Consider the following 12,003-nt stretch of genomic DNA (forward strand, 5'->3'; position numbering starts at 1 on the left):
GCCTGGTGGAGCATACAGCTGCGGTTTGTGTCCGGGCTCAGAGATGTAAATAGGGGCTTCTCTGTTATGGTAAAGTGTTTCTCTTTGCATAAAAAAAGAGGGAATGAAGGGAATGACCCCAGAGGTATGTTCAGAGAAGGCATGCTATGTTTTGAACTTTTTGACTGAACCAGTTCTTGTTTAGTGTGCCCTTCCACCTATGTATAATGTTAATCCAAAAGAAGATGATACTGTTTACACTTTGAATGTCGATCATTGTCTTTCTGTAGATGCTATATGTAGTAGGAGGCTATGATGGGAACGTATTGCAGTGGTTCTTCTCTTATCCGGAGTAACAGCAGGGAAAGCATTAGAGTTAAATCACCTTGTTTGGTAGGCAGTTAAGAATGTGAGTTAAAATTGCCACTGCTTTTTGTTGTTGGTTCAAGGACATGGCTGTGAGGATTTTGATGGTATGCGCTGCGTGGATTTTAGGCGCCCCATTGCAGCAACATGTTATCAAAATCTGAGAAAATTTCAGCCTTTTTGGCATTCATTCACTCAATTGGCAGTATTGTTTGTTTGCTATTACCTTGGTTGCTGTCATGTTTGCAAGGGCCCTGCAGAACATGGCAAACCTGGCACTAGCTGCTCAAAAACAAAAAGGGGAAATTGTAAAATTGTACGGAACAAAGACAGTGGGTTATTTTGACATTGATAATACGTCTTAGTTGGTTTTTTATTTGTTCTATTACTTATACCTTGTTTTTACTCGTTCGGTTTCAAAGGTTCTTTTTGTGCAACAGGAAGGGGGAGATGCAGGAGCGGTCTGCAAACTGGGACCATGCGCGGCAGTCAGTTAGCTGAGGGGAATTTGCTCGAGCTTGTCTAGACAACAATTAACATGATGAGGCATGTTTGCAGAGCACAGGGGGGTGGGAGACGGCTGGCGCCAAGGAAAGATAACACCTTGCTGTTAATTGATGGCAGCTAACCACCAATCGGGGATTGCCTAGTATGCAAGGCTTAGCTTCAAGAACCAATTAGTTTAAAACGCGCAGCTTCTGAAAGTGTATAAAACCTCGTGCTTCTGTACAATAAATTGACATTTGCTTGCATCAAGCTGCGTCCCGTCTCTTCATTCGCCGCAGGTGACTGGGCACTGGCATAGGCTGCCCATGGAGGCTCCATCCTGGGAGATATTCAAAAGCCAGCATGATCCTGGGCAACCAGCTCTGGGTGGTCTTCCCTGAGCAGGGGAGCTAGAACAGATGACCTCCAGAGGTCCCTTCCAACCTCACCCATTCTGTGGTTCTGTGATCCAACACAAACATACCAAAACCACCACATAACTCTCTTGGCACTGCTACACACTCACAGTAGTGTTAAACCTAAGGCGCATAAGGTGACAGCAATGTAAAGTGCCCTGTCCTCCAGCATGACCACTGGTAAAGATTTCACTTTATCGGCAGAAATAGTCGTGGCATCTAGACTGAAGCAGCAGGCTCAAATCACATCAAACGATGTCCTAAGCATTAAAATAACACTGGAGACATTAAAACCACATAGGGTGAAAGGATTAAGCAGAACAAAGGGACTGCTTTTGTTAAAACACAGAACATCAGTGGAGAAAAAATAATGCATCTACCTTAATAAGAAATATTTTGACAATTCTGTCAAGCTCAAGAATCAAGATGAATCATTCTGCTAGTCAGAAAAAAATAGATATGCTTCTATGGTGAGTGCAAAATAAAACAACTATGCATCAATAAACCAACAGGCAAGTGCAATGTGCTTGACATCCATTTAAAAGAATTTACATTCAGACTGCAATAAACACATTTTCACATCTGAACTGTGGGACGAGAAACTATAGACGCACTATGTTTCTCTACTGGAGAACAGAAAAGCTCAGGGGGACCTTATCTATGTGTATAAGTACAGAAGATGGAGCCAGACTCTTCTCAGCGGTGCCAAGCAAAAGAACAAGAGGAATAGGCACAAATCCAAATAGAGGAAATTTTAACATAAGGATTTTTATAATTATTATTTTTTTAAAAATTGCAAGCATGGACAGACACTGGAACAAGTTGCCCGGAAAAGGTTGTGGAGTGTCCATCCTTGGAGATGTATAAAAGCTGGCTGACAGAACAGTGAGAAACCTGGTACGGCTGACCCTGCTTCGAGCAGGGGTGAGGTTGGACTAGATCATCTCTAGAGGTCCCTTCCACCCTCACTCATTCTGTGACTCTCTTGATTTTAGTACTGAATTCCTGGGGGAAGAAGCATTTATTTTATGAAATGAGCAGACCCACCTAGCAGCATAACAACAACAAGAACAGAAACACTGCACAGGGTACTCAACAGGACATAGAGAGCAAGAGCCTCAGGAAGGAAACCACTCTGCTTACCCTCACAAGAGGAGCAGTAACAGGCAGTAACTGCAAGGGTCACAGAAGCGGGGCTGTAAACCAGCGAAGTGGAGGGAAGGGCTCTCTCTCCAGGAACACAGGGATAGCTGGGACCAAATTCACCAGATCCTTCAGGAGAAGCACCACTCCATGATACTTCATTGAAATACTCTGTGCCAACAGAGCTGCATGAAAAACGAAAAAGGACCCCCCAAATCTCTAATTGTTTTCATGCAGGTACAAGCAGAAGCAAAATCCTGGGGAGAAAGGACCCCTAACACCTGAGATGAGACACAGGTAACAGAAAAAGCATGAAAACTAATGCCTAGACCAAAATATGACCCAAACCCAGGACCATTCCCAAGCAAATAAGCAGTAGTTGAGATGTTAGAAGAAACCACTTTCCCTGGTTTCTGGAGTCTTCACAATGACTAGAAGGTCCACAGGACTCTTCACAACAGGTACGAATCAACCAAGAGGAGAAAAAGATCTTGTTTTCCTCTAATTCATTCCATCAATGTCTTTGTGATTCTCATCCATGTCTGAGGGAAGAGAAATAGGTGGAAATAAAGCCAACACACTGATTTCTGAAAAGGGAATGAATGAAGAGCCAGGCAAAATACACCTCTGAGGACCTTAACTTGCCTCCACTTTTCTCCTTCCCCCCAAACCCCTGGGAAAGGCATCACAGCTGAGTGTCCCAAACCTCCTGAGCAGGTACTTCTCACCTCACTGCACATCTCTTCAGGTGGTAACAAACCAGATGTTCATTTGCAGCAGTCACCTTCTCAACAGTTCTTTTTCGGAAAGTGGTGTTGACTTACTACTTACCCACACAGGCTGCTTTAGCACAGAGTAAGCTGGATCCTGTAAGACTCCGTAAGATGATGTTCGGAGTCTAGGAACTCAACTTCAGAACAGTACTGGTACTCCAGACACAACTGCTGTGACCACCAAGAACTTTTTGAATATCAGAACTGGCAAGGAGGGTAAACCAGCCTACTCCTAGAGCTCAAAGAAGTTCCATTATAACAGATTAAATCCATAGACTATCATCTCACAGATGGTTAACTACCACAGAAGCCATTACATTACAAATACATAAAGCAGGAAAGTGCTCTGCAGCAGTCATTCTTTCACTTGGACAAACTAAAGTTCAAAATACGCGCATGAATACATCAGTAAGTTTTAATCAAAACCTAACAGCATAAATAGACAACATTTCCAGTATAAAATACCACCCAGCATTAAACAATGCTGGCTACAAACCTTGCCATATATCTGGCTGCAGAGAAGAGAGAGAGATGGACAGATTTTTGATTAATTAGGAGCTGAAGAAGAAAGAAAAATGGCCTTAAAGTTCACAGGTCTTCAGTGAGAAACAAGAACATGGCCTACACGTAAATGAAGCAAGTAAAAAAGCTAACAACAAAGACTGCTACAAGAGTGCAGAAAGCCAAATCAGAAATGGAACAGAAATTGAAAGATTAAGTAGGAAGCAGGCATTTCCCTTCCCACATTAAACTGGTTTCATTTATCCATGGATTCATCCTGGTTGCAGAGTTCACTGTTCTTTTCTGTCAGGACACCCATGTTAATTTTCATCAACCTTTGGCACAGCTGTTAGGATTTAAGCTTGACATTTGTTAAACCTAACAACAGGACTCCAGTCCCAAAACCTCCTTGCAGCACTTGCAGGAGACATTTCTTGCCTTAGTCTATGGACTAAGGGAGCAGTTCTGAAATAATGAATTGCTAGTTGCTACAGTCACTGTCTAATTACATGCACAGAATTTGTCAAGTACTTGTAATTTATTTCACATTACTGAAGCGCTAATAAAAATAAAAACCACCAAAAAACCCCGAAGACATTTGCACGTGATTGGGATTCTACTGGTTAATAAGCTTGTACCAATATGAACTTTTTTGTATTTTTAAAGATCCTTTTGCACTTCAAGGTTATTCATTTCTGTAGCGTATATATTTGATAAAGGGGAAGGGGCTACACTGTAATGGAACACATTTCTTTATGCTTTTTAAAGAATAACATGCTCATTTTTTGCTGAGCTTGCAACATGACCATCTTCAACATGTACGGCTCTATGTGTAATCACTGATAGTCATGCCTCATGTTTAGGAAAACGGTGCAATCTTTCAAGCCTTTAAACACCAAATTCCTTAGCTAAGTCTAAAGAAGAAACTGTGTCCACTTGCTAGTGGAGCACTTCTTCCTCTTGTCAGCATCATTTACCAGTGTTTTTTCCAACAGTTACAGGACCAATGAATGAATACCATCATTTTGAATAATAGCAGTGTGAACTATTTTCACTTCTTTGCCCCTGAAGCTATTTCAAAGCTTCTGCACAAAAGAAATTTACACAAACATCTTCCTCTTCAGAATGGCTGGCATGTTCTCTCCTTCCAATAGCCTTTCTCACCTTGAGGAAGCTATACAAGGAACACCAAATCTGCAGAGAGCTTTGACTAAAAAAAGAAGCCCAACGGGACTGCCTGAGGCACACTGCTATTTCAGCTTCTTAACTCCCTGTCATTTAGAGCTTCAGTGGCAGAAACTTTTGTCATCTCCAGCCAAGGCAGCACTGTGCATCCTGAATTTAAAGGCAAGGCAAATTCTGTAGAAGGGAACCAGGCTAGTGGGAAAACAAAGCTGAGGCATAATTGAAGTAAACAGTGAAGAAAAGGCTTAGAGTCAGAGAAATTCTTCTGTTTTGAAACAGTCTGGTGAACAGACAGAATACTAGGCAGCACAACCAGCAAAGCATTTCAAAATAGACTAAAACTATAATCTCTGATTTCTTCCCTCATGCTCCAATTTGCCTCCTGAATGGCACGGGACCCCTGTGGAAATGACATCACAGACTGTGCATCTGGTGATTTTGCATTTGGAAACTGATTGAGATTTGCCAGCCATTATTGTATGCAGAGGGATACATGCAGTTTTCCCCTTTTGTTACTTCCTGACTTAAAAGTCTTATGTTCCAATTCAATCCTCTTTTCTCAGATGCATGTTATGCACATGACATACTGCACTCAACTGAGAAAAATTAAGCCCGCAGTTCTAAGTGAAATACTTACTTAGATGCACGTCCTCTAGCAACTACTGCACCTCCGAGAACTCAGTTCCTTTCTTCTGAAGGACTCCAGAGAAGATCAGGTTTTAAGACTTCCCTGAATACACTGAATGTCAGGTGACTTGAGGCTACAAACAGTGCCATTGCAATCAGTCTCAGTTGTTCCCTAACTGGTGATTACAGGAAGAAATATCATAAAGATATGTGCAGCTAGATTTAGTAACAGGGAGGTTATTCTTTTTTTCCTGTTTCTTCTTCTTCAAAAAAAAACCCCCACAACTGTTAAACCCTTTCCTTTTAAACTAGGACACCTTTTTTCCTAGAAGTGGGATGGTTTCCTCCTTTGCCTTTTTCTTCTTGTAACATCTTGCTCCCATCTCTCTCTCATTTTTCCCTGTCCTCACTTGCTCCCTGCTCCCTGTCCCTCTTGTTCCCTTGTCCTGGCTTTCTCCTTACTTCAGTTTTGCAGTGGATCCCTGAATTTCACCTCCTTTCTGCTGCTTGCATGCAGAATAATCCCTGCAGATGGTACAGTACTAATTGCATCCCACGTTCTTTATGTAGTGTTATGTCCACCCCTCTGACACAAAAAACACATTTACAATGATACAGAAAAGTTCATCTCTAACTGCCGCTGCTACGTATTACCTACACACTGCTTCGTCTATTTTTGTTTTGTTGTTTGGTTTGTTTTTTTCTTTTTCTTAAATCAGGTGCAGTATGTAGACACCTTATTTAGATGGATTCTTTCCAATGCAGGTGGGACCACTGAACCAAGGTAAGACTTAAAAGTGAGCGAATGCTTCTCACATTCATTCAACAACAGAATATGCGAGGGACAGAACACTGACTGAACAGGCAAGCTTGCCCATGCCTCAGTCCTGTGCTAGGTGGGAAACTGATTACCCTCCAGGTCTTTGACTATTATTTGACTTCTGAAAGTGGAAGGGATTAAAAGAGTCCAAAACAATCTCCATAATTTGATCTGAGTTTTTTTTGAGAGCCTATTTCTAAGTAGTCACACTACCTGCAAGAAGCAGCAAGAGTTAAGCAATACTTTGGACTTCTCAGCATTAAGGCTTCAAAGCAGTCTGTGCACACTGTGCACATAGATTTTCCTGAAAGGTACATCACCTGCATAAGAACTCTGGGCTACCCTTCCTTTCCCAAAGAAAGCTGAAACCTATGACATGCTGCTCAAATGGAAGCCAGAAGATTTTTGTTGTTGTTGCTTCACAGCATCAAATGCCTTTCTCTGAAGGGCCTATCCTTATTCAAGCAGTAAAGGACATGAAATTATCTTTTCTGCTATACTTAGAATAAGAAAAGGAGATTAGAGACTGGCAAAAAGGCTGCCTGTTAAAACAAACTCAATTTCAAAAATATCCTATTAATGCCCATGATCGGTGGTGTTACTGCTGGAACACTGAAGAGAAATGAAGACAGTTCCAATGAACAGGGGGGAGCCTTAAGGTACTTTCATCACAAATATGCTATCTTATGCATAATGCCGACCAGATGTAGAAAAGGTATTTAACGAAGAAAACTGCTTGAGGAAAAAGTAATATCTTATTATCACCCCAAAAAAGCAGGGACTTACCTTTCCAGTTTATTTGCTAGGCATCTTCCATTTTTTACTTCTTCCAGATACAGGTCTGTACTTTTCCACTTCTGCCTGTGTGGATTCTTTTTGAAAAATACTGTCTCGTTGAGTATTTTTTATCCTGTCTATTTCATGTTCAAGGTCTCCAATTCTGTGTTCTAGCTGGTTTGTCAGCAAATGCATGACAACTGGCTCTGATCTGTTCTAATCTGTGCTGGGAGGGTGTCTGCTTCTGAAGTAGATACATACTTTCAACCACCGCAAAGAAAAAAGAGAACTCTCCTTGCCAGTCAATTGCATGTACCCAATTTCAAGGGCCCAGCTCTATTCAGCGAGGCAACTGTGCCTCCTCACTGCCATCAGTGACCGAGGCAGAACCCTGGAACTACCATACTAAATTTTTTTCATTCAGACAGAACCCCCATCTTAGCACTATTATTCATCAAAGCTACTGATGAAGGAACACTATCTCTGTAGGACAGGGCATAGCATTCCTCAAAGAAAGTATGGAGATGCCTCACCCTCACACCCCACCCTGCAGCTTTGGTGACTTCTTTTCTGAGCGTTGCCCCTTGTGCAATGACTAAGGAAGATGTGTATGCCTGGCTGTGACAATAAGTTGCAATACCCATTCAGGGATAAACAATGAGAACAAGACCAGTGGACAGTGATACCCCTCCAAGAATTGCAAAATGAAAATCTACCTTGGGCAAGTTTTTGATTCAGGGCCTGCAGGCACACTGCACACACATGAAAGCACTCTTGCCCAACCATATTCCCTTCTCCCACTGCCCTTCAGGAAAAACAGAAGTACAGTGTAACACATGGAATCAGGCACCACCACCTCTGCTAAAAATGACAACCAAAACAAAAGTATATGAGACACACATAAGAAATTAACTTACCCGCAAAATCAGATTGACTTCTTGCAGTTTTTGTCTTATTTCTTGTGCAGCTCGTTCTTCCACCTCTCTTTTGTATTGTTCTACTTGGCTGTGATCCACCATGTTAGTCTCCATATGGTGTTTGAGATTAGCCACCTCTTCTTTCAGCTGGCTTTTGCTCTTTTCCAATTTTTCATGGTTCCCATGCATGGTGGACAACTCCTCTCACAAATCATGATTTTGTGCTTCTAGCTGCATGCCTTTTTTAGACTCCATCTCCAGCTGCTGGGAAAGTTCATCAACCTGTAGACAGGAAAGGGGAAAAAACCAGGGTACTCAGAGGGATCTAAAATTAGTCAAATCTGTGAAAATTGGTAAAGGAGTTGGCCATCAAGACTGTATTTATCATCTGCTGATTCAGTGTTAAAACAAAAGTGAAACCAGGCTCTTCTTTTAAAAAGAGAACAGTTTTCACATAATTTCTGACAGTATTCCTCAGGTTCCCATCCTTTCTCAGCTCTGCAGTGGGTCACAGACCAAGAAGTACCAAACCAGCGGCATTACACCCGTAGGGCTAGGCTGAAAAGCACTAGGGCTATTCTTCTGTGAGATGTTCATACGATCATAGGAAATCAAACACACCCATACCCAGTTACATCACAGCCACATTCTGGTTTCATCAGAAAAAAAACATGTATCACGCTTCAGAGGAATTGTCACATACTGTCACGCACTCAAAGCTTCGTCACAGAACTGACAAGGCAAGAAACGGATACCCTTTCCTTCCATTACGCTAAAAGATCCGGAAGTAGGGGTTCAGAACACCGCTTTTACAGCACTGGTGGCAGAAGACAGTCTCTTTAGGTCAAAGCTACAGTTTGTTTTCAAAAGATTTCCAGGAAATATCAGACTTCCCATAGGTCCCAATGGTCAACTACAGCTCTATCCCCTTCTTTCCCCCTCCAGAAACATCCATCGTCTATACCTATTAACCATAAAACATGATATCCCACCATCTTTTATTTTTTAAAAAGAGGGGGAAACCACCAGAGTCAACACTTGAAAGTCTCTGGAATACGTAGAAACTTTACACTTATTTAAAATTGCCCAAACGTAATTCCATTCCCTGTCATTCAAAATAACTCTTCCAACAGGACACAAATATGCTGCTAACCTGTGAACTAAAAATGAGCCACTGTCAAGGCAGTTGACTCATTCTACAATAATATCTTCTAAAAAGGAGCATAATTTTGAAACACAGCTACTTTAGCAACAAATCTCAGTAATGAGCGGAGAAGCAGATAAAAGGTTCCATGCTACCAAACAGCCAGAGCAACCTCAAAAGCATTTCTGGGTCTCCAAGACCAGGAAAGACGGACTGAGTCAGTTAATAGTAAGCAATAAGTTACTGCATTTTTACCGCATCACCTCATACTGCATTGTGCCCTGGGAAGCAAAGACACCATTCCAAAAAGCAAACCCCCAACTGCCTCCTGCTCAACTCATGCCTGAGACAGGCTTCTGGGGGTGACCTTGGGCAAGGCCAACTGCACAGAGTTGTTCCGAGTGATGGTGGCGTTACTCCCCTCACTTCTGAGAGGGAATGCATCCCTCGGAGCCAGACGATGCTGCCACGGCCTCAAGCTGCAGCCAGGCCTGTGCTGGGCCTTCACTGCTCTCAGCCCTGACCCTCACCCATGGATGTGACATCCCAGTAGGACTGCAGACCTGCCCATCCCTATGGACTGGCCTGGTGATCTGCACTCTTGGCGGACTCTGCTTACTGTCCCCAGAACTCTTCTGCTCTTCTTGGTGAGGGCCTGTGGGGCTGATCCCTGGCCTGTGTGGTCACAGACCCTGCCAGCCTTGCTGTGGCTCTTGCTTTGCCCTTCCTCTGCAGGACAGCCTACCCCTGATGTGCCCTCGCAGATACTGCTGTGTACGTAACACTTCCATCTTTACCCCTAAGAGCTACATCAGTATTAAAGTCGCCTACTACAGTGACCATAGAAGGAACATTAAAAACCAGTCAAATCAATTCAGAAATACAGCCAAGAAAAAAAAAGTCAAAATCAACAACATGAAAAGAAGTATAAAGAAAGAACAGAGGTTCCAAAAGAAAAACCACCACCACCAAAATAACCCAAACAAAGCAAAGCTCACCTTTGTTCTTAACCTGCCAACTTCATCGACCATTTCAGAATACCTGTTCTTCATTGCTCCCTGCAGATTAAGCTGGGACAGTCCCCCTCTCTCCTCATACACCCTTAGTTTCTTTGTAGCTCTGCTCAGCAGTCTCTTCAACCTGCACAGCACATTAGTCACGAAAACAATGAAGCAAAGGTACAAAACTGGACTTTTTCACATACTCTCATGTAAACAGCACAGACACAGCTTGCTTCATCTTTAACATGCTTGACACACCAAGAACTACTGAGAAAAACCAGTATTCCTGTGTCACATACACTTGGAGAGTCCAAATTTCACCTGAAAAGAGGAATGAAAGACTCCCTTTTTCCCAGGAGAACTGCAGGGCAACCTGCATCTGCAGTTGTTTTGGCAGCTATTGAAAACTAGGGGCTGGTGTACAGAAGTACCTTGCAAGAACTAACACGAGGCTGGCATCTGCTCACAGTTAGGTACACCAATTTTCACACTAAAGTTTAATAAAACATGACTTCTACTCAGGGATACCTCTTCACCATGCTAAAAAGCCGCACCTCTTACAGTCTTTCTGCAGTGGAGGTTTATTTTCTTTTCTTGGGCCAGATGTAGTTCAACTGGGTGTTTCAACTCTACCAGCTTCTTCACTTCCTTTCTTTCACTCTCATACTTTCAAAAGAGAAAAGAAAGATGTATCACACACAGAGAGCACAGGAAAAATATCTATGTACAGTCTGTGCATCTAGCGTTCTCCACAGAGAAGCTGCTGGACGTCTCTATCTGTTAGCCACGTTCCACAGAATGCCATGGGACAGAATTCCTGAGGATATTCCATCACTTCAGGTTTCACATCAAACAGACCAATATGTAACTACAGAAACAGATGCCCTTGCTGAAGCAAAGGCCACCCTCTTCTAGACAAAAAAGGTGGAAAAGGTGCTGGAGAACACTTTGGACAGTGCCTCTGCTCATAGTAGGGATTACGTAGGTATGCACTTCATGGGAGAACATCGATCCATCCAAAGCTTTCATGGGATCTTCCACCAACCAGCAGGCAGGGGCTTGTAGAGGAATCTGATCTTTTGGAGTTCTTCGACATTTTATTCCCCTCTGCATTACCTCCACCTCTTCTGTGTGGGTATTTACTTATGCACATGCTGTTCTTCCTCCTCTTGGTGTTTTCTCAGCCACACCAGAAGAGAGCTGGCAGCTGTTTTGACTTTGTACTTCCATTTTCCCTCTACAGAAAACGAGAAAAGGGGAAGGCTGCCCCTTGGCAACTGGCAGCCGCTGCTTGTTTCCCAAGCACTCGTTCATTTACCCAGAATTCCTTCAGTATCTTTTTCTGCAAGGCTTTTAAGCTCCCCCTACGCTGAAAACATACAGTGGCTCCTCCATACATGCACTGGAAACAGCAAGCATTTTAAACCTGCCCAGAAACCAAGGGGTCAGAAGATGACCACATAAAATCCAAGGAAGAACTGGGAACTGTGGCCTTGCTCGATGTGCTCAACTGATAGCAAAGCACACTGGGAACTCTTCCCAACAGAGCCACTTCAGATCTTACACAAAGATACCCATCTAGCTCTTATTTGCTTCCTCCATGACCCCCAAACGATAAGGTACTCGCAGCCTGAATGGCAGGGATAACAGAAAACAATGAGTATGTAAGAACCTGACCAGAAGGTGCATGTGGTTCTGGGTATTGGCTCGGTGCCTGGAGAATTTTCTGGACTCACCTGTTCCAGCAGTTCAGACTTTTCCTTGTCCAGCTGAGCAACGCGCTCTTCAAGGTGGGATCTTGACTCCAAGTGCTCCTCCCATGTGCTGTGCAAGTCCTTGGATGTCAGAGCCAGCATGTTCTGCTTCTG

At 43.0% G+C, this 12,003-nt stretch overlaps 1 long non-coding RNA gene across 1 annotated transcript; it reads right to left on the reverse strand.

Annotated features, from left to right (window-relative positions):
- Positions 1-7,997: 7,997 nt before the first annotated feature.
- On the reverse strand, positions 7,998-10,792 carry LOC121087572. The gene is made up of 3 exons (XR_005827655.1): positions 10,690-10,792; positions 10,133-10,274; positions 7,998-8,272 (listed from the first exon to the last, which is right to left on the reverse strand). It is a non-coding gene; the product is annotated as an uncharacterized LOC121087572 (long non-coding RNA).
- Between the last annotated feature and the right edge of the window lie 1,211 nt (positions 10,793-12,003).

This window comes from Falco naumanni, chromosome 4 (assembly GCF_017639655.2).
Source record: "Falco naumanni isolate bFalNau1 chromosome 4, bFalNau1.pat, whole genome shotgun sequence".
Taxonomy (NCBI): domain Eukaryota; kingdom Metazoa; phylum Chordata; class Aves; order Falconiformes; family Falconidae; genus Falco; species Falco naumanni.